Source organism: Melospiza melodia, chromosome 13 (genome assembly GCF_035770615.1).
Source record: "Melospiza melodia melodia isolate bMelMel2 chromosome 13, bMelMel2.pri, whole genome shotgun sequence".
Taxonomy (NCBI): Eukaryota; Metazoa; Chordata; class Aves; order Passeriformes; family Passerellidae; genus Melospiza; species Melospiza melodia.
In genome coordinates, this window is record NC_086206.1 from 12,932,565 (window position 1) to 12,947,083 (window position 14,519).

General features: G+C 41.6%; 1 long non-coding RNA gene across 2 annotated transcripts in view; it reads right to left on the minus strand.

Moving 5' to 3' along the window:
* Positions 1 to 14,519, minus strand: part of LOC134424211 (uncharacterized) — a 317,859-nt gene that overhangs the window by 90,503 nt on the left and 212,837 nt on the right. For both annotated transcript variants that reach the window (XR_010029374.1, XR_010029373.1), the window contains one exon: positions 10,305 to 10,395. This is a non-coding gene — a long non-coding RNA (uncharacterized LOC134424211). The remainder of the gene's footprint in view (positions 1 to 10,304; positions 10,396 to 14,519) is intronic.

Consider the following 14,519-nt stretch of genomic DNA (forward strand, 5'->3'; position numbering starts at 1 on the left):
CAAGCCTTATATGTACTCCTTCTCTCCAGACTAAGTCAACTAAAAAAGACTCTTAAGGTTGTTCTGAGCCCTACACATGTCCACTTGTGATGACAAAATGATCGATGGAGGCTCTGAGGGTGCAACTTCACTTGTGGCATTGTCTCTAGGTCACTGAAATGTTCAGAAATGGCTGTACAGTTCTTGTAAAAAAGAAGATGAGAGAAAGAACAACACTAAGAACTGTCATACCCAAAAAACAACTCAACAATAAAGGTTTTTTTATGCCACAAATCAATGATATTTTTGTCTATTTCATCTTCCTAACATCCTTTAGGTGAGAGCAGGGGATGCACATTGTCCCATCTCTGTAGTAAATGCCCCAAACCAGTTCTACAATAAAGACCAAGAATACTGCGTTACTATCACAAGACTGTTATTGTTTTGGAAGATCTTTTCAACTCACGTCTTTGAAATAGGAATATTTCAAATTGCATTTTAAGGGATTCAAGTCTTCCTGGCAAAACACAGTTTGTAGGCAGAGGTGCTGTCTTTCATTACCCTGATGCATTTTAAAAAGCTTTGGGGCAAACAGGGATCTTGGTGAAATGGCAGAAGAACCTTCCATGGATGAGAACAGTACAAGACTGCTCATTGGCACTGCATCTGCAGGGATATGAACAAACTATCCCTCCCCTGGTGTAGGCAGTGGTAGCTGTTTACACTGGAAGAGGTGTAGTTTGAAGGATGCCTGCTAGCATCCTTCTGCAAGAGCATTAGTTAGAAATGCTCACTGATTGTAAGCTTGCAGTATGACAAAGGCACTAAGAAAGCTCAGATGACAATTCCTCCCTAATCTAGATCTGAACATTCTCTGCTACTTTAATGAGCTAATTAATCATATCCTGAGACTTCTATTTTTTCTTATAAATCTTGAAAATGATGAATATAGTGTGAATCAGTCATTTGCAAATTTATTGCCTGAACTAGCACTTCAGTGCCTTCTAGTACCAAGGCACTGCTGGAAACAAAGATGCACTTCTGAAAGAGTTAAATAAAGCAGGGTCAATTATGACTGGAATGCTAACCAGAACTCTCTAGGGCAAGATAAATCAGTAGAAAATACCATCTTACTAGGAAAGTGTGTGTCATTTTCAGTTCAGTGTACTGGACAGCACATTGCCCTGTTAAAGTAAGTAAGAATTGTAATAATATCTTGGCATGTAGTAGAAATAGCAGTAGGTGAAGTTTCCTCCATGAAGCCAAGAAGTGATGCAATGGCAGCTTGTATGGCTATAATTGTATATTTTGCTAGAATCAAAAATAAGGGTTTAATGTATTATTAAATTCTTTGCTTGGAGGCAGGCATCCACACACCTGCAATTATTTTAATTGCATGTTCCAGATTTTTTTGTTTTTCAGAATTTTATGACAGAAGCTGAAGTTAAAATTAATACCTCTCAATATACTTTCCTGAGTCTCAGTAATAAGTTCTTCTCTTTGAGTAATGGAGTGGTTTATTCAGTGTGTTATATTTTTAGTTTTATGGAAAGGTTTTGGAAAACATTGTGCCAAACAAAATACACGTGGTAACCAGTATTCAAACTACCATAAATTAGTCTGGAAAGCAGAGAAGAGCAAGTTTGGAAGCTGAAGACGTCACTACAGTCCAGGAAGGGGTGACAGTGGATTCACACATGGCAGCTTCTGGAGTCCTTCTGGAACTGTGTCTCTAAAGACGGGGAGGAAGCAGTGGCTGAACTGCAAGTAGGGGGTTGGCTCTGTGCCCTTGGTCCTGCTCATGGCAGGGCAATATCAGGTTTGCAGCACGTTCCTGCTCTGCACTAGGGTTTCATATGCACTCTAAGGATGTAGCTTATCTCACAACGGAGCGACCAAGGGAGGGACAAAATCCTTCTCTCAGCACACAGTGCTCTCTGTGCTTAGCATGGAGCACCTGACACTCCACACATCCCACCTGAACTGGGAATGTCTGGTGAAGCTTTTTACTACCACTTAGCCTCTGTTCCTGGTTCGGCTGCTGAATTCAATGATCTGCACAGTACCAGGCTGCTTTCCCTTCCCAAAATCTCTTGCTGGATCCCTCAGACTGACATTTTCCCAGACCTCACCAACAGATATCTTTCATCTCCTCTGCATCAGCAGATCACAAGGACTATCAGGTCCTGTTTAATTTCACTGACACCAGTGCTATTTCTCCTGATTTATAGCAAACTAAGTGCAATGGGAATTGGGGCTGAGCTCTGGGGGGGTCACACACATTGCCATTTGCCACCCCTTCCCACTGGGGCAGGAGGCTGGATAGCAAGTCCTCATATTCTCATGGCAAGGGCACCTCCTCTTAGGAAAAATATTCATATATACCCAAATCATGACTTTCATTAAGCTTAATGCATTTGCAGACAATTGCATTTGATAGAAAGCCTTTCCCAGGTAGTATTTAAGCTCATCAAGAACACTAATCAATGGCTGGTAGTTAAATGCATTCTTAACTTTTTATGTGCATTGTCCTTGTGCCATGTGATGTGATGTCTTTATAACAAGATCATTAGGGAGAATCACAAAGATTAATAAAAATACAAGGAGAATTGGACGCAAGGGGTTCCATTAAATAGAGCAGGATTACAGACAAATGAGGCTCTGTGGTATTCTGAGTTGTAAGATTTTAAGTGGGTTTTTGCTATGCTGTATTGTTTGTTGGGCTTTTTCTTAGTTCTTCCTTTTACAGCTGTGCTGAGCTCATGCAAAATAGGCTGGGCCCAGGGCAAACCTAGACTTGGGAGGAGAAAAAAGCTCATGTTCCCAAACTATTGTGTTTCTATCCTCCCTCCTGGAAAGAATACGAAACCAGGACTTAAAATAAAAGGCAGAAGTTCTAAACAACCCCTTTGATTGCTTTTATCCAAAGACAGAGTTTTGAGCTGAAAAATTCCATTGATCTATCAATATGTTGCTTAGAGAAGAGTGAGAGAGGAGACTGAATTTATTTCAGGAAGATAAACTCTATTTAAAAATCAAGTGAGCTCCACACACTGGCTCTGCCCATTACAGGATGTAAAAGCTCAGCAACAAGCAGCTGTACCCCAGACACCCTTCCAGCATGAGGAGCAGCAATTCCAGGTGGATGGACCCTTTCTGGGGCAAGTCACCACATCTCCCTGTGCCTCAGGTTTCCAGTGTGAAATAAGGAATCATCTTCTCTCCTTTTGTCTTTATTCAAAATGCTACAACTGTTATGTGTCTTGCCACATGCTACACACAGTATAAACACAATGAGGCCAGAACTAGTTCTGGAGCCTGTAAATATCAGAGAAACACCATACTAATAACTTATTCACAAGCAATAAGGACAGTCTAGCAATCTAGGAGTGACTTGTGCCTTGGTTTGGGGTGAAGATTTAAGAATTAACTCTTTCAGCATTTTAATAAACTTGATGGGTTTATTTTTCTCTATTTTCCACAGAAAATCCTCTACACTATTTCCTTGTTTTAGTGAAGCCTTAGCTAGTCTGTGCTAGCTCTGCTGACCTGGGAACAAGCTTCAGCAGTCTTTAAGGCACCCAATATTAACATGAAAGTCTGTAATCACATCTTCCCAGCTGTTAGAGCCCACAGTGTCACTGGGAGTTTGCATGGCTAAACCAGAATTTGCTGTATAATCCACCTGCCGTGCTGTTCATGCATGGTAATTATGTATAACAAAATCCATAAGAAAGGAAGCAGCTACATATAGTCTGCTTTAAAGTGTGAAGGGAAGGACTTATTTTTACTATCCAAAGAAACCAGCTAAAAGGAAAATTTTTCCATATTTTTTTTCATGATTAGCAATCAGTAAACCATCAGTGACCCCAAATTTCACAAGGCACTGAGTACCCTTCCTATCTCAGATGGTCAACTATTAACCTCTTCCAGCCAGCAGATACAAAGTTCTGAGTTACAGCTGTTGTCTTTAAAGAGTAAATCTTCAACTGCATTCATAAGACAACTTACAGCCCCCCATGCTGGGAAGAACACGGAATAGAGATGCCAGAGCACAGAATGACCTCATTTTCCTACTGCCAGCATCCTGCCACTACTGCTCACCCACTCCTGTGTAATCTGTGGCCCACAGAAGATCTTATTTCCATGCAGAGAGAGATCTATGACCAGCTTTCCAATTTGACATAACTTATGAAATACTTCTTCATGGAAAATTTAGACAAAACAAAACTGTCACTGTTTTATTTCCTACCATCTTACCTCTGCCTTTTTAGTATCTCATGGAAGTTGTAATTTGGGTGCCTAATTTAATTCTGTGGTCAGCATCTCTTAAAATGTATTGCTTTTGAGACATTGAAAGCCATGCAAAAAAGTCTTGTCATAGTAGAGGCAACCTGAGCACAGCCCCAAAATGCAGCAGACATTCTTATGTATGTAAGAATTAAGCAAAGCAGAATTTCCACTAGGCCCTGAGAGTAGGCTTAAAAAGCAAAAATAGACTTGGGAGGAAAATTGAGTTTCTGGGGCAAGGTTTTTTGTTCCTAGCCTCAAAAACCCCTAAAAAACCCAAACAAAAAAAGCCCAAAAAACCACCCTTAAAATCCCACCAAAAACTCAATTCAGATTTATGAGGAAAACAGTTACAAGTATTTTTTATATCACTACCTAGTTGTGATAAATCACAATTCAATTGAATATCAGAAAAAATAATTTAGGCAGCAAAGTTGGGAGCAGCTCTGCTACAAACAGCCTATGACTAAATATGGTGCTCACACATGGAAATTCAGAGTTCTTAGGACCTGCTTTACTTTTAGGCCCCATAAGGACTAACTCAATATCTCAGTTGCATTTACTTCCCTGTTTCCAAGCCGTGCTTTGCTCCCCAAAGCCCCAACTCCCCACCTAAACATTCCTGTTTTTGGAGCAGAAAGGGGCAGGGAAAAGAAGCAGCCTTCAGCAGAGAAATGGAGCATTCAGCAGGCGACAGCCTGGTGCTTGTGCTTTTGCGGCTGCTTCTGGGACTCTGGCATTGCCCAACAGGAATATTTCTGCTTTGTTTAACACAGTGAAAAAACATCAGTCGACACTGTAATGTTAAGAGTGGTGGATGCAAGTACGACCGATAAACAAACACGTCTTTGTTTTAATAGTGGGGAGTGACTTATCATAGTTAATTATAGGAATTTACAGCTATTTATGTGAACTCAAGAAAGCAGAAAACATTCATTTGTTGGTAGTGTAACTGCTGGGTGGAGGCAGCCCAGATGCATGGAGATGAATGCTAGACTGTATCTTGTTTGCCTTGTTATGCACAACTTTACTATGTAAATTTGAACTTCAGTGAGTAGCTACTTGGCACATTAGAATGTATAATTACAGACACACAAAAAAACCCATGGAAAGTGACATTTAAAACATTGTTTCTTTGTCACATATCAGTTAAATATAGAAAAAAACCCCATATTTACTTTAATCTGCAGTAGACACTTGGTCTCGCACCTGCTGCTCACATGCAAAATATGTCATTATCACTCAGTGTCCATCCTCTTACACAGAGAAAACAAAGTCACTTTGGTTCAGTTTTGTCTCACTTCAAGCCTCAGAGGAGCTGCACTTACAGTGGAATGTTAAGCAGAAAACAAAACCAAAATAGCACGACACCAACCGCAGTTCATTTGTGGGAGGAAAAAAAAGGCTGCTCTTGTGCACATTCAATAATTACCTCAAAACAATTATGATATGATGGAATGAACTCCAGAATCAACATTTCCCCCACTTTTCAAAGACAGAGCAGTGCTACTGATACACCACTGTCAGCATTAGCAGCCACACCACTTCTGCAGAAAGGGCTTGGCCAGCAGCACGGAGCTGGCAGGGCCAAGGACCGTGTGCTCCCCACACACTGCTGCCAGATAAGGAGCAGCATGTCCCACGTATTTCTTCTGGACGGGAATCATTGTGAACAATTATCTAAAACACATAAACCACCAGTTTCCAAGGAACACCAGATCTTCTGCTAGGGAGAACCTAAAAGCATTCCTGGCTCTGTAAGGACAAGTTTCAGCGAGCAATCGCCTACATCTAAAACCCTTCAATATATAAATAATTGAACTGCAGTACTGACGTGGCTACCTGCACCATATTCTGTCAATGCATTTATCTAGACCTCCTGGAAGAAGTGAAATTTATTATTTTGCAGAGGGAAGACTAAAGCAGAGAGACATTAAGGACAGAGTGGATTGTTTGAAGCAGCACAAGAGCAGACTCCCCGAGCTGACACTGACCTAACCTCATCCTCTGTGGCAATGTGCAGCTGTGACAGCTCGTGCTCACAGACATGAGTCTGGCTGGGTTCAAGTTGGGCTCTTTATGAAATCAGACTCTCAGCAGGGTTTGACTACATGCTGAGGAGCAGTGCAAGAGACAGCTCCATCCCCACTGTGGGCACAGACATGCCCCCTGTGACTTGCCCAGGATTACACCCAGGGAAGCTGTGCAAGGAAAAGAGGTGAACCAGAATTTTCAGGGAAGCATTGGATCACCTTTCTTCCCACAAAAACAGCATTCATATTTGACTAGATCTTGCTCATTTTCCTTTCTTCTAAGTAAAACCAAGGAGTGCAGGGACTCAGGGTGTTGCGACCTCGATGCTGCAATCCAATATAATTTTGATTAAAAAATTCAAATAACTCTCATCCCAAGCTCATGTTTCTCCCAGCAAATAACTAACTCATCTCAATATCTCATTTACTTCTCTGCTTCCAAACCATGCCTTGCTCACCAGTACCTGCAGTTACTACTCAACTGCCTAAGAACAAGTTTTACATGTAATTCCCACAGAACATGGGACATGTCTATAAATCCCTCAAACTCTTTACACAAGATGCAGCCATCTCTGGAGTGGAAGAGGCAAACTGTGCAATTGCTGCAAAACAACAGCATTGAAAAGAAAACCCTTGTGTTTAGTCAAAGCTACAGCAGGGGATTTAGAGAGCATTGAGGACTCCCACAAGCCAAACAAAGTCCCATGGCTGCCTATACCTTTTTCTTATCCTTTTCTTTTAAAGAACCAACTACATTAAGATAATTTTTCCCAATTAGTTCTTGCCTAATGGTATCCTGTCTTGATTTCTTGCTAAAATCCTTTCACCCATTTATATATTACACCTTCAGCCTGCACATCACACATTTCAGAAGGAAAAGCAAGCAGTACCTTCTGGGCCACGTTCCCACAGTTTTGATCCACTATTTGTTTTGCAGCTCTAATGATTATTTGTAGTTAAGAGATCAATGGAAGCTCTAAAGATATTCCTGTGACATCCGGCATACAGCTTGCATTCAGTCACAAATGAAAATAACCACACTGTGCGTGGGTGTCTGCACAGCAATGCAAACACCCAAAGCATAACAGGCCTGAGGAGGTACCACAGAGAATATCAATTCAGACTCAAAATGTCATATGGCATTATTACACTGTGCCTAACAAAAATAAGGCAGCAGAATGGAAAGGTTGCAAAACTGCTTGTAAACAACACTGCCAGGTGGGATGTTAATGCAGCCGCCTGAAATGGCAAGTGGAGCAAGCCATGTAACCCTCAATTAATGTGTCTAAATCCAGGCTCTTCCCCCAGAGAAAGTGCCACTCAGTTGTAGGGAAAGAAAAGAGGAAAGTGAAGGGAGGGCAGATGGAGAAGCTATTTATCTTCTTAGAGATTTTATAGTTGGACATTTTATAAAACACCAAAGACGTCTTCAAAGTCTGCTTCATTCTGCAGTAGTAATATTTATCATATAGAGTGCTTAAACCTTTGTGCTGTTTTTGATTTCTCCACATGCTTAGTTTTCCATCCACCAATTTGTTTCAAGCCATTTCTATACATGTCTACTTTACCGAAGTTTTACAAAACTGCACTGTTTCTCAGGTCATACTTCAGTTTGTACAGAAAAAGATATCCATATCTGATATTTTTAGATCTTTCCTTAATGAAATAATACTTATTCCAAAAAGCTTTCTACTGATCTGGTTATATTTTTGTTTTCTCTGTTTCTTTCCCAGGGCAAAAATTCTAATTCATCCTGTTGCTGTTGAGCTCCTCTTTAGCCAGTGCTAGACAATCAGAAATACAGCAGCTACTGGCTAAACTTCAAATTCCTGGAGTGTAGTCCCAGCATGGAGGATGCACATACATGTTAGAGAGAGCTGGATGTATTATACATTTGTCTGACTTGAGTATTCACAGCTGAGGAAATCAGGTTGGTTGGTTCTGTCTCTTTTGTGAACTCTGACAGATCCTCACCAACATTTGTCATCTTAGTAATTTTATTGCAGCCATAAAAGCAACTTTATGTTCACACCTTACCTGCTCACTGGGAAGGCAGGAGACTAATTTATTAGGGAAAGAAGTAGGCATTAATCAAATAATTAACATGGCAGACACTGGCCAGTGTCTATCTGGTATTTCATAGGCTGGCCTATACCCATGTTTCAACTCAAATATATCCAGTGTTCAAATGCAAGTGCAGCCTGACCTCCAAATCTAAAGGAAAACCACAAAAAACTTCATCTTTTACCTCTCAGGACTGGCCAAAAGGGTGCCTACATGCAGCATGAATGGGTCAGACTGGTCAAAGACTCTGGACAGAGGCTGCTGTCACCCCTCTCAGTTGCCTACTGCTCCATGCTGCCTGCAGCAAACACAGATGAGAGATTTCCCCATTTTCCCACCTGCCTGCCCTTCTGCAGGGTGAAGGGGCTCGAGTGAAGCTCTGCATGCCCAGCAGACTGGGCTCCCCTGGCACTCACAACTTCTCCACAGCCAAAGCTCAGTGTTTTCCTGCACAGAACAACTTGCCAGAATCACAGGTCACCTTTCACATCTCCTTGATAGGCATGTACAGATCTGAAACTTCATTTCTGTGAACAGGCTGTTTGAGTTGCTTGTTTTTACCCTGTGTGTCCCTGCCTGTGTCAGAGTATGACATTTCAAGAGGTGAAAACACCCATCTAGGTCACCTCTGGACCTCACTGTGGTTCTTTTTCTCTCAATGTAACTTTTTTTCTCAACGTTGTCTCAATGGGATGTGTCCTGCTCATTCTCTGATTGCATCCCTCCCAAGGAAGAGGCACTTCATGATTTCTGACACTGAGTCAGTACCAACTAAAGCACTGCACAGTTTGCCTTTGAACAGCAGGCACAGGAATTAATTAGGGCTAAGGGAAGCTCTCAGACTACAATTTACTAAGATAAAGCCATCTCCATCACCCTGCTCCTTACAGTGTTTTGATATTTTCAGACATGTTACTAGTGAGCATATATTGATCACCATTCCTTGAACAGAGAGCATTTTCCTACTGAGTGACTAAATGATCTGGATGTTGAAACATTTAATTGAATGTAAGTACGTTATTGGTAATTTTATTCAGGATTCTCACATGAGACAAATCACACCCATTATTGAGAAGTCCATCTTCTGGAAAGGGGCCCAAACCTATATCTGAATTTAAAGACACTGGAAAAATATAGGGGGAGAAGGTGGAAGGAAAATTTAATTACTAAAGTATTGCAGGGACATAATAAATGGATTTTTCTTATATTACTTACACCTCTTAAAAATTGTAAACCTAGATTGTTTTCCAAATACAGACAGAATGCTGTTTTAGTTAACTATATGAAGGTGGAATGAACAGCCAAGTGAAGGCAAAGATAAAGGACAAATCAGAATAAAACCCTTAACCTCTTATCAATGACTCTACTCTGTGGCCTGAGTCTACCCTGAGATATTCCTTACTTTATTTTCCCCTTGCAAAGTATTTCAGAAGAATAGAAAAACAGGTATGGAGGCACAGGGCTAGGAATCAGGTAACTGATGTGCGCAGGTAGGGTCTGTAATTCAACAGTTTGGATGTTTTGAGAATACATATACAGAAGTATAAAACATGAATATTTATGCAGCAACAGTTCCTAATTTTGCAGAGGTCTCAAAGAGTGTGAAAAATACTACACCAAGCTGTGTGAAGACAATAAAATCTAGAAGACAAGAAATACAATCTACACTTCATTCAGCATGCAAATGATGACCTCCCTGATGTTCACAAAAACTGCACACCTGCATTTACAAATGAGTGTAGTTTGAAACGCCTACAAATCAATATTGGGGCTGAAAACATTCCAAACAAATACACAAGCTATTAATTTGAATTTTGACTCAGCTGACAACTACTGAATTTTCAGTTGTTGAAATGCCATGTTGAACATGCAAGAGAGAGGAGAGGCACACATTGTGAAACTGCATTTATGACCAAAGTAAACCTTCTGACTGCTTACCAGTGGAGTAAAGCAGCATGCAGGGCTCTCCAACTTCCCTCGGTGCAGAGTAATATCACATGACAGAACCTCTACTGCACGAAATGGCAAGCTGGGAAAAATAGATAAGGAAAGCATTGGTATTGAAATACACAAAGAACAGCAGATACTCTTTATTGTGTAACGCATTAAATTATAGCGGATGGTGTAAGTAATTCGTAAGCGTCACTCAAGTGGAAAAAAAGCACTTAAAGGAAAAAGTTTGCAAAATTCATGAAACCTTTCTTCCCCAGTTTCTGAATTCCCCCTTTTGAAATATCCTCAGGGTACAGATGGGAACATGCAGATTTTTAAGTTGGAGTATGTACATTGCACGAGCCCAGTAAAATCACACGGCATGCTACGGAATCCAACAGCAAAATGGCAGGAAACAAAGATAGGATTCAAACTGACACTGAAGATGGAGCTCAATTTCTTTTTTCCCCAGTCCACCAAAGAAGTCCCTTTGCTATGTGGAGAGGGGAATGGCACCTGGATTCACATTTCTGCATCTGCTCTCTTGTGCTGAGTGCAAGCTTGCTCATGCTAGTCCAGCATCAATGTGGTGCATGACCCAGCTTCACAGAGGTCTCAGAAAACTGCCTGCTTTGGACTTCTGCAAGTTCTGCCAAACAGACTTTCTCAAACACCAGTGGGTGAAACTTATTAACACCAGTTATGTATGTTTCCTGTTCCTTTACTGGATGGCACATGTCCACGCCTGATTTCCTCAAAAAACTAAGAAATTCTCCATAACAATATGAATCATACTGAATTGCGTAATTGCCCACTGCACACATAGAAACTCACTATTTATTTCCCATAAACTATATGTATCATGGTTTCCAAACTACTGCTAGTCCAATAGATTATTCACCTTTTCATTCACCTTCAAAGCTGGAGATAATACATCCCAGGAGGGTTGTTTTGTACTTCAATGCAGACATGTCCATTCAGTGAGGGCATATCAACAAGCATTTTCAGCTTGCAGATAATGATCTCTACAATTTAAGTCTAAAACATTCACCACACTGTGTGAAATGATAACACAATCTCAGCTTGCCTGCACTTGCCAAAGTCTTAGCAACCAACCCCACTGAAAACCCAGCTCTTGTACCTTTCCTTCTCAACTTGAAGAAAGCAACTTTATGAGCAACCTTTCCTCAGCACCTTTTTTCCAATAAGCTACTGGAACCTGAGACCTTACACGTGACAACTTGGCATACAGGTCTTAAACAAAGAATCAGATGCTCAGGAACAGGACCTGCTAAGCCTCCACAAATGTTTGCATGTAGTCCTTACCCAGATGCTCAGCAGAGATTTCCATGCTTTGCCCTATGGGCTTCAGAAATGTGCTCAGTACCTGCTGGCACTCACAGCGTGCTCAGGATGAGGGGTCATTAGCCGTGCCCTAAGCAGAAGCTGGCTTTGAAAGTGTTCAGTGCCTGTAAACAGCTTCATGTTATCAGCCCTGAATGGTTATTCAGCCACAAGGAGCTGCCTTGTCACCCAACATGCACTGGGTAAAATCCCTGGCTGGCATGGTTGCAGCACAGCTGAGAGCTGGCAGGTTCCTTGCGTCTCACTACCCAACACCTCAGCCATTTTGAAGACTTGGATGTTTGAACATTAGCTTTGTATTGAAAGAACAGCCAATATTTAATATATCATCCACCAGCTGACTGCCATCATTTGGTTTGTGCTGTGGTGGGGAAGAGGTCTGGGCTGAGAGGGAGGCAGCTGGGAAGGAAGGAGCCCCTGAGCCTGAACAGAGTGAGATCCCAGAGGCACTCCTGAAGTAGATGCTGGCATCTTCTCATGACACTGGGGAGTTTAGTCCAACTTAAAACTACAGTAGAGCTGACTCCAGAAAGCCTGTGAGTTCCCGATGCTGCTCCCCACACTGTGTCAGGCTCAGAGTGCCCAGGTATGCAGCTGAGGAAGACCACAGCCAGTTTTTACCTGCCTGGCCAGCATCAGACTTTAGCTTTCATTGACCTGAACAGCAATACACAGACACTACTTCCACATGAATGAACTATTCTTGAATAATTTCACCAAATATTTTAAGACCCAAATTGCTTGCTTTGAAATGCTACCTTTACCTATCCTCCTTTTATCTCAGAAGCCAGGAAGAGGAATGCTGCCAAGGCAGGAATCTGTTGGGCTGGAGATGAGCTCCTTGATAGGCTCCCTCTAACCCTGCAGTGCACCGCAGGCCTCCCGCTAATCATTGAGGTGAGCGAGCCTGAGAGGCTGCCTGGAGTGAGCTGGAGGAGGACTTGAGCCCTCCAGAGGACCAAATTATTTAAAGAACACGGGCACCTAGGGCCAAATCACTTCAGCATGAGGGAGAAGCATTTTATTTTGTTTCAGTGGGTTTCTTTTGAAGTTCTAACCTCCCAAAAGTGAAAACTAAAAGCCGTATCATTCATGTTTTTTGCATTTCTCCCCATATCATTCTGTCGAATAACTACCTTTATGTCTCCTTTAACTGCTCTGGATGCATTTGATTTCCACACACTGATTTTTTTTCTGAACTTAGTAACAGATTTTTTTCCCTTGTCCAACTCACAAAATACTCTTTTATTGCTCACAACTGCTACTGTATTTCCTTTCTTCTCAGATTTTACATAGTCTGGCTACTCTCCTGAATGAGCACAACAATAAACCTCTTCCCTTGGATCCCATATGGAATCTGGATTCCTAATCTAACATAAAATTCTCAATGCTAAAACTGCTTGCCTATTTTTCATAGCATGTTTTTTTTTACCATGACTCTGAAAAAATGAATATGAATCTCAAAACCAAAGGTTTACTTTCATATTACCACCCATTTGTATGAGTTTGCGCATCCTTCTTGTGAACAGCCCAGAGACCAAAGCTGCTGGCAGGGAACATGATCATGTCTGCACATAACAAACCCTGAGGATGCAAAGGTAGCACACTCCCATCTGGTGACATGGGACTCCAGCCTGACTTAAACCTGCTCACATTGTCAGCTGGGAGTAACAAATCTCTGAGTACCTGCTTTTGAATAGGCCCTAAGAAGATAGGAAGGTAGAAAAATTTAATTAAGTGGCTCGTTCTTCCACAGTCAGGACATTATTTGATGTTAGTAGGATCATTCCCAGCTTTTCACCATCCTTCTCACTACAGAAGAAAAAGGAATGCAACCCCTTTGAAACAAACTGAAAGCAGAAATTATAGATTCCTCTGGTGATCCTCAGCTACCTGTGAAGACTTAGCCTGCCCAACACTACACAACAAAGCAGCAAGTAAAGATCAAACTTGCAGCTGTATCATCAGCGACTGTCTCAGTCCCAAGGCTGGTTCAGAGCCTGGAAGACTGTGAGATGGGCTCAACAGATGATATCCTGTGGCATGAACAGTCATTCCTTTTGTTATCTTGCATTATTATGCTCTGCATTTATTATCTGAATCAGGATAAACTTCTTCAGATTTATGTGTTTGGATTAAGGTTTGTTTTCTTTTCTGAAAAAAAAAAAAAGCCTAACAATAAATAGGAAAACAAGGACCTTTGGTCTTGTTTTCCTTCATTCTCTAACCTCTCTGTTCTGCCTGCATTTGGTGTGCACGCAACAAGGACAGGTTCCCAAAGTACCAGAAATTGTCCTTGATTCATAGTTGGGTTAGGGGAGATGGAGCTGAAATCAGGCTCCAAATGGTTTGTTTAGATTTTTTCCCCTCTGCTTTATTATGCCCACGCTACAAGCAAGTTTGGCATGTGCATCTGAGTCCCTGCTGCAAGCCCAGCAGAGCAGAGGGATGTGGTGGCTGCACCTCTGTGCTTCACACACGTGTAAATGGGAGAGCTGCACTGGGTTACAGAAGGGAACTCGTAAATATACTCTAGCCCAGTGGTTGGGAGATGCAATTAGATGTCTGCTTTGAACATAAAATATTATCCATTTTGTTTGCTGAGCCTGCCACATGTTTCCCTAGCGAAAACAAGACACTAGAGGAAAGCTTTAAAACTTTTCATGCTTTCACAGATCCCCAAACCTCCATTATTTTACTCAGCCTGAGCTGTTACTCACAGCCTTTCCTGGTTGGTGTTCTCACCCATTCTGGACCTTCTCAGCATTTAGTCACCTAAGAAAGCCCAATCCCACAACAGATGACAGACAGTGCAAACAGCCAAGCCTGCTGGGAGGAATTTCACCAGAAATTGCT